The sequence below is a fragment of the Glycine max genome, chromosome 18 (genome assembly GCF_000004515.6).
Source record: "Glycine max cultivar Williams 82 chromosome 18, Glycine_max_v4.0, whole genome shotgun sequence".
NCBI lineage: Eukaryota > Viridiplantae > Streptophyta > Magnoliopsida > Fabales > Fabaceae > Glycine > Glycine max.
Genome location: NC_038254.2, coordinates 40969267 through 40978875, shown reverse-complemented (window position 1 = coordinate 40978875; position 9609 = coordinate 40969267).

Sequence of the window (9609 nt, the reverse complement as noted above, 5' to 3'; positions counted from 1 at the left end):
GGCCCTACATGCTTATATTTATCCTATTTTGATTAACATTCACCTCCCAATAATCTATTTGATTGAAATAAGTGAAAATCCTATCCTCCTCCTCCCAACACCTGGGCGAGGACATTTTATAGGTCGAACATAAAATCACTCAAGGGCATCCCAAAGAGAAACAAAAACTAGATTTCATATCAAGCAATTAGCAACTGTATCATTTAAAACAAAGCCACAGAGCTCCACCTGATCAATTTGAGACATCTTCATCATATTATAAATCAAACAAGTACTAACACTATGCAATAATCTATCTTTCATACTTCTAGTACTGTGTTTAAATTATGATGCATATCAAATCATCATGAAATTCCTTCAAGGACATTATTTGAGTTTGTTAAAACAGACATTTAATATCTCATGCACATTTCAGATAAATTTCAAAGTGTACAAAAAAAATTCAGATGCTAAGGTAAATATCTTAAAATATAACCAAAGAAGCTATTAAACACTACTAGTAAGTTGTATGAAAGGAAAGAAAATAAGGTTTATCATTTTCTACTTGAAAAAAAAAAACACGCATATATCTTTTTCTTACCTGCTTTCTTTTACTATCCTGTCCCACACCTGTGACACCCTCTACCCCGACATATATATAAATAAACAAAATATATAAAAATATTGGTAACCAAATTCACACGGGTAAAAGGTTCACATTCACTTCACTATTATCAATTAAAACTTATTAAAACATATTCGACTCAAAAATAAGGCCGTCAAAATTTACATAGATATTTTATTAAATCAGTGAAATAAAATAAAATAGACGAACATCATGCAACTAATATAAAAACTTATGTCCCACTGTCACATTCTATCAGAGCGTTGTGTCTCGACGTCCTTCAGCATAATGTTCCTTAAAGCAATTCACCTAGTCATCTGCTCCCCCGAACACAAAGTTCAAGATCATCACAGGATCCAAACACAAACAACACACAGGGAGTGAGTTATCACATTCCTAACTAATAGAGAAACAAGACAGCTAGATATACATATCATATAAACCAAATAAAACTTACTTACACGTAATTCACGTAATTCCACCACTTTGTCATTCAAAGTTCACTTTTCATCCATCAATCACACTTTTCAATCATCAATCACATTACACAAGAATCACACGCTCTGATCAAGACATAATAACACATCAATTTCATAATAAACAATTAGCAAGCGCATGAAACAGTTATGCTAAGACTCAAGCCTATATGCAATGTGGTACCATGTCAGTGCAAAACCTTGTCGGGCGCCTAGGAGTACATGACAAGACAAACCACACACTAGCAAGTCAAGTCACTCTCACTACGTAATATCATAGGGAGACTAGTCAGGGTCACAGTGTTTTGCAAGAATGCTCCAACCATATGGGATCAACATAGGCTTAAAGGAGCACTCAAACCGTGTGACCCCCAAGGCCTACACTCCGAAGAGTCCGTCAAGGCCTCTCCCTCCTGATTCAGGTCCAACCCAGAAAATATTTTAGCACACAGACTCTATCTATGAATTGTACAAAACACACGACTCCTCAATTGTTCTCAAAATAATTTTAACTCGTCGCCCTTTAAGGGTCTTATCATTAACTCGTCGCCCTTAAAGGGACTTAACATTAACTCGTCGCCCAAAAAGGGACTTAGCATCAACTCGTCGCTCTAAAAGGGACTTAGCATTAACTCATCGCCCTTGAAGGGACTTATGATCGTGTGATTGTACAATTCATAGTTCACAACTCAATGCACACAACACCTCAATGCACATATATATCTCAATCATATACATACTCAATTTATCACATACACTTAATCCCAATCACAATGGTACAATCTCAATTTAACATGTTATCACACCTCATGAATCATATACACTTTACCTATGAACTATGCAATACACACATTTACTCAATTGTTTTCAAAATCATTTTAACTCGCCGGGTTTCCATAGTGGATCCCATCACAATAATCGTCGCCCTTAAAGGGTCTTACAGTTCACAACTCAATATATACATCTCATCTCAATACACATGTATTTCATCATCCGTCACATGTTCAATTTATCACATACGCACAGTTTGAATCTTCATTTCATAACCTAAACATAACAATTTATACAAAAGATTTTATCACAACATGGGGTGTAAAACCTCTGAAATAGTTTCTCACAATTGTATCAAAATCAATTAATCAAAATCATGGGTTAAACACAAAGACATCAAGAGCACTCAAGTTTATCAATCAATTCTCATCAGGACATCAATTGGTACATAGAACACAATAATATTGTATTTATAATCATAAACGAAAAATTATAATTCAATAAACATCCCAAAATAAACCCAAATTTAGTTCTCTAAGGATCCCTACACATGTTCATTCTAACCCCCAATTGCGATAAACTCATCCCTTACCTCTAAGCGGACTCACGTGTCTTCCGACAACGATAGCAGCATCTCTAGCAGTTCCCTGAGATTCCTCCAGTTTTTCCTCCGACTACTCCGATAGAATTCTCGAACATCAGAGAGACGAAGAAGAGATTGAAGCCTCCACTTGTACTGTCTTCATGAGATTCATTTTTCTCCCACCACGAATATTATCTCGCAAATCCCAACAGTGAGAGTGTGCGAAATTGAATTTCAAACAACATATCCAAATTTCATGAAAATCCAACGGTTAACGAAACCGGGATCGTAGTTTTACCGAGATAGTTTTGGGTTTCTGCGGGAAAATAAAAGGCTACAATGCGAAGGGTTTTCCTCTAAGCTCAGACATGATTTTGCAATTCCCAACGGTGAGAATACTCGAAATTGGGTTGCAAACGTGGTACTCAAATTTCACGACAATCCAACGGTGAATGAGTCCGAGATCATCGTTTTTCTGAGACAGGTTTTGTGAGCTGCGGGAAAAAGAAAGGGTTTTGAGACGAGAAGGGGAAAAACGAAAATGAGAGGCAAAGGAGGCTGAGGAGTCAGTCTGAAAAACCTAACATATTTCTATTTATAGCTAGAGGCATTTACGACCTATTATTTACTCTATTTATTTATTTTTATTATTTTTACTAAAAAACTTTTTAAATTTATTTATGAAAAAAATGGGATGTTACAACACCAATAGAAGGAGAATGACTGGGATTCACTGATTGAGCTTCCATCAATTCACTTTGGTCTAGTGCATACTTGTTTGAGACTCTTATTTTTGCCTTCTACACTACATCAAACACAGTCATGCCAAGCTATTCCTAGTGTTTTCATTTTAAAACTAGAATACATTATCTTCTTTTGCTTCACATGTTTCAAGTATAAAGATACATCACTTCGGAAATTAAAAGCATCAATTTCCTTTTTGCTACCCAGCCTAGCTATCTTTCTTCCCCTTGGTTATATATGGTTCAAATTTATTCCACAAATTGGGCATTTTGAAAGAATGAATAGTTAAGGCTTAGGTAAATATTCTTTATGTTTTACATGCTTTGTCAAGGCATACAATTCTAACAGACGTACTAATTCGTAGCATCAAATCAGCAATAGTAAACCAATGTGAAGTGGCTCTCTTACCTTTCAAAAATTAACATATATTCCAGAAAAAGCAAAAATAATGTTTATATTCTAGGTTAATACTGCTGAAGAATATATGATGGCCCAAGTAATCACAGAGCTAGCTAATATTTTCAAAAACTAATAAGTCTAAGACGAGGTATTTCGTCGATCCAAAACAAAATGTAACTTTGTGATATAGTGAGAATACTATATATTAAGTTTAACTATAAACTTCATTTCATTTAAATAGAACTTTTAAAATATAAACTACTCCACTTTAAATTTATTTTTAACTAATATAAAATCAACTTTTTACAATCAAAATCTTTTAATATAATAAAGTTTGAAAATTATATAATGCTGAGTCAAATATGAAGGCCAAGTACATTAACATGTGTCACATGAAAAATGATAGGGGCCATGCTGCTGATTCAGTGCCTCATGAGGAATTAGCTCATCATGAGACAAGAGGGCCCAGAACCTGGCTAGTATATTCTAGAAGGGGTAATAAAGGAAAAAGTGGCTAAGGTTGTTAGAAATGATTGTGACGTGTTATGGGAGTGAGGGAAATATTCTTCCTAGTTATAAGGAGTAAGAAAGAGAATGGGGACTCACCTTGGATTGTACTATTATTCCATTATGGTTAGGGAGTACTAACTTCCTAATACGGAGCCTAGCTCTGAGTCAGAATTCTAGGGATTGTTCATTCCTTTTTCTGTAATTGCTCATACTTTCAGTCATTAATAAAATCCTCACTTCTTTTGATCATTTGCTTTTACTATTCTATTGCTCTGTTTTTCTGGTTTGTAACAAACTGGTCCGACCTGCCGGATAACGACGCCGGAGCCAGTGGATGCCACCTAAGAAAGTTACACTACCAGCGTTCAAACAAATGAAAGCTAAGGTTACAACATTGGAGAGTGAAGTGTCGGAGGTACGTACCACGCTCATGGAGGTTCAAAACACTGTGAAGGAGAATCACGCGACCTTAATCGCGTTGTTGGAGAAGTGTTTTGGAAAATCCGTTCAGCAGGATGAAGGCGAGAGTGGGGGGAAACAGAAAACGCCGGAAGGAAAAGGGTCTCCAGAGAATGAGGGCTCAAGTGGTAACAGTTCCGGTGGAAGCGGAGGTGCGGTGTTGTCGGAATTTCGACACGCTGTGAAGAAAGTAGAACTTCCGATGTTTAACGGCAAGGATCCAGCGGGATGGATCTCGCGAGCAGAGATCTACTTTCGCATCCAAGAAACGACGCCGAAAGTGAAGATCAGATTGGCTCAGCTGTGCATGGAGGGATCGACGATCCATTTTGCAACTCTTTATGGAGTGAAAATGAAGGGTTGACATGGGAAGGGTTGAAAGAAGCACTGCTAGGAAGGTATGGAGGTCACGGAGAGGGTGATGTGTATGAGCAGCTGACGGAGTTGAGACAAGGAGGAACAGTGGATGAGTACATAACAGAATTTGAGTATTTAATAGCTCAGATTCCAAAACTTCCAGACAAACAATTTCTGGGATATTTCTTACATGGATTGAAGCCGGAGATTCGTGGGAAGGTTAGAAGCTTGGCGACGATGGGAGAGATGAATCGATCGAAGCTTCTTCAGGTGACTAAGGCGATGGAGAGAGAAGTAAAAGGTAGTGGGTCGAATTTCTATCGTGGGCCTAAATCTGGAAATGGGTCACACCGGCCCAATTCCTATGGATCCAGCAAACCCGGGTCCGATTGGGTCATGGTAAAGGGGCGTGAGGTGGAAGCAACAGGGGGTGCAAGAAGTAATGCTAATGGGCCCAATGCTGATAAGCCAGCCCATTCAGATAGGAGGAGGACTGGGCCTAGAGATAGGGGCTTCACTCATCTTTCCTACCAAGAGCTCATGGATAGGAAACAGAAGGGGTTATGTTTTAAGTGCAAAGGCCCCTACCATCCAAACCACCAATGTCCCGACAAACAGTTACGCATTTTGGTGGTGGATGACGACGCCGGAGCAGAGCAAGAGGCGAATATATTGGCGGTGGAGGTAGACGAATCAGAAGAGGAAGAGGGTGGTGAGATGTGCATCTTAAACTTGAATCACATTGCTTTTGAAAACCACCAAACCGTCAAATTCCAAGGTCAAATCCAAGGGGTTCCTGTGCTAGTGATGGTGGATAGTGGTGCAATGCACAATTTTATCTCACAAAAGCTGGTGCATAAAATGGAGTGGCCAATTGAAGAAACACCTATGATGAATATCAAGTTGGGAGATGGGTGTTACAAGAGCTCAAGAGGAGTTTGTTGTGGAATGGAGTTGGGCATTGGGAGTTTCACAATCTCTCCCAAGTTGCATTTATTTGAGTTGGGAGGCATTGATGTTGTTTTGGGCATGGAATGGTTAAAAAAATTGGGTGACATGATAGTGAATTGGCGCCAGCAAACAATGAGTTTTTGGAGTGATAAGAGGTGGGTGAGTCTACAAGGCATTGATGGGCAAGAGAAGAAGTTAGTAGCTCTGCAGAGTATCTTGAGCAAACCCAAGCTCAATGATCAAGAAGTGTTGTGGGGCTTAAAGACTCAAGAAAGAAGTGAGGTGCAGTGCTTGACTAAACACCAGCAGGTGGAGTTGGATCATTTATTGGTACAATTTGAAGATGTTTTCAAGGAACCCTCAGGCTTGCCCCCTAGGAGGAATAAAGAGCATGCAATCAACCTTGTAGAAGGGCATGGGGCTGTCAATGTTAGGCCCTATAGATATCCACATCATCATAAAAATGAAATTGAGAGGCAAGTGCAGGAAATGCTCACTGCTGGAATCATCAGACACAGCACTAGTTCTTTTAGCAGCCCTGTCATTTTGGTGAAGAAGAAGGATAGCACATGGAGGATGTGCGTTGACTATCGTGCCTTGAATAAGGTAACCATACCAGATAAATTTCCTATTCCCGTTATTGAAGAGTTATTAGATGAGTTGCATGGAGCTAATTTCTTTTCAAAACTTGATCTAAAATCTGGTTATCACCAAGTGAGAGTCAAGGATAGTGATGTATGCAAGACTGCATTCAGAACACATGAGGGCCATTATGAGTTCTTAGTGATGCCTTTTGGACTCATGAATGCCCCTTCAACCTTCCAAAGCTTAATGAATGAGGTATTCAGATCATTGTTAAGAAAATGTGTGCTGGTTTTCTTTGACGATATTTTGATTTATAGTAGAGGATGGGAGAACCATATGAAACATTTGGAGACTGTTTTAAAAATGTTAGCTCAACACAGTTTGGTTGCTAACAAAAAGAAGTGTCAGTTTGTCCAAAAATCAGTAGAGTACCTAGGCCATGTAATTAGTGAAGCAGGAGTAGCAGTGGATCCGAACAAAGTGAAGAGTGTGATCCAATGGCCAGTCCCCAAGAATGTGAAAGGGGTGAGGGGGTTCTTGGGACTTACTGGGTACTACATAAAGTTTATTAGAGACTATGGGAAGGTGGCTAGGCCACTGACAGAGTTGACAAAGAAAGATAATTTCAAGTGGGGGGTGGAGTCCCAACAAGCATTTGAAGAATTAAAAAGAAGACTCACTACTGCACCAGTGTTGGCCTTGCCTGATTTCACCAAACAGTTTGTCATTGAGAGTGATGCATCAGGTGGAGGCATTGGAGCAATTCTCATGCAAGACAAAAGACCAATTGCCTATTTCAGCAAGGCATTAGGGAGGAGAAATCTGACAAAATCTGCTTATGAGAAAGAAATGATGGCAATAGTTTTGGCCATACAGCACTAGAGACCTTATCTCTTAAGCAGGAAGTTCACAGTTTATACTGACCAGAAGAGCTTGAGACAGTTGATGCAGCAAAGAATAGTTACTGCTGAGCAACAGAATTGGGCAGCCAAGTTGTTGGGGTATGATTTTGAGATTGTGTACAAGCAAGGAAGGTTGAACAAGGGGGCAGATGCTCTGTCAAGAATGTATGAGAGGACAGAGTTGAACACCATTACATCTTATGCACAATGGGATCAGAAACAACAAGTAACTATGGAAATACAAAAAGATGAGAAGCTCCAATCTATTATTAAGGCTTTGCAGCAAGACCCTAAGGCAAAACCAGGGTATGTCTACAAGCAAGGTGTGTTGATGTACAATGGAAGGTTAGTTTTATCCAGTCAGTCACAATTGATTCCTGTGTTGCTACAAGAATTCCATGCCACTCCCCAAGGGGGTCATTCAGGTTTTTATAAGACATATAGGAGGATTGCAACAAATGTATATTGGATGGGAATGAAAGGGACTATTCAGGAGTATGTGAGGAGTTGTGATATCTGTCAAAGACAGAAATATATGGCTACTGCTCCAGGAGGTTTGCTACAACCATTACCTATTCCAGAGCAAATATGGGATGACATATCGATGGATTTTATTACTGGATTGCCCAAATCCAGAGGGTATGAAGCTATCTTAGTAGTTGTGGATAGACTGTCCAAGTATTCACATTTTATACCACTTAAGCATCCTTATACAGCAAGAAGCATTGCTGATGTGTTTTGTAAGGAGATAGTTAAGCTTCATGGGGTACCAGTGAGTATAGTAAGTGATAGGGACCCTGTGTTTGTAAGTGGTTTTTGGAAGGAATTGTTTAGGATGCAAGGAACACAGCTCAAGATGAGCTCTGCCTATCATCCAGAGTCGGATGGACAGACAGAAGTTGTGAATAGGTGCCTAGAGACCTATTTAAGGTGTTGTGGCTGATCAACCAAAAACATGGGTGTTGTGGGTGCACTGGGCAGAATATTGGTTTAATACCAACTTTCATGCTTCTACAGATAAGACCCCATTTGAGATTGTATATGGCAGGCCCCCCCCCTAAGTTGATAAGGTGGTTACAAGGTGAAGTCAGAATAGAAGCAGTCCAGAGGGATTTGATAGATAGAGATGAAGCATTGAGACAGTTGAGAAGCCAATTGCTGAGAGCTCAAGAAAGAATGAAGAGACAAGCTGATAAGAAAAGAATAGACAAAAGCTTTGTGGTTGGAGAGTGGGTTTTTGTGAAGCTCAGGGCACACAGACAACAGTCTGTAGTAACTAGAATTAATGCAAAGTTGGCTGCAAGATATTACGGTCCTTACCCTATTCTTGAGAGAATTGGAGCTGTTGCTTATAAATTGAAGCTCCCTACAGGATCAAAAGTTCATCCAGTATTCCATGTTTCACTACTTAAGAAGGCAATAGGCGAGTATCATGAAGAAGAGGCATTGTCGGAGCTGTTGAGTGATGAACAGACAGAAATCTTTGAACCTGAGGCTGTGTTGGGCACTAGAAAAATTAAACAGCAAGGAGAAGAGATCAAGCAGGTTCTGATACAGTGGAAGGGTAAAACTACTGATGAGGCCACATGGGAGGATGTTATAATGATGAAAAGTCAATTTCCAACTTTCAACCTTGAGGACAAGGTTCTAATTGAAGAAGGAGGTGTTGATAGGGGCCATGCTGTTGATTCAGTGCCACATGAGGAATTAGCTCATCATGAGACAACAGGGCCCAGAACCTGGCTAGTATATTCTAGAAGGGGTAATAAAGGAAAAAGTGGCTAAGGTTGTTAGAAATGATTGTGACGTGTTATGGGAGTGAGGGAAATATTCTTCCTAGTTATAAGGAGTAAGAAAGAGAATGGGGACTCACCTTGGATTGTACTATTATTCCATTATGGTTAGGGAGTACTAACTTCCTAATACGGAGCCTAGCTCTGAGTCAGAATTCTAGGGATTGTTCATTCCTTTTTCTGTAATTGCTCATACTTTCAGTCATTAATAAAATCCTCACTTCTTTTGATCATTTGCTTTTACTATTCTATTGCTCTGTTTTTCTGGTTTGTAACAAAAAACATGAAGTGCATAGTTATTCTAACACCTTGTAACCCCTTCACTACCCAAGAACAATCAATCATTTTCTGCCATAGCATTATGACAGTACATCATTTAGGTCTGAATATATCTTCACGAAGTGAACAAGTGAAATTAAGTTGTACACGGATAAGCACTAAAACCATACCAAAAAATAAAAAACCAGGCACAAGA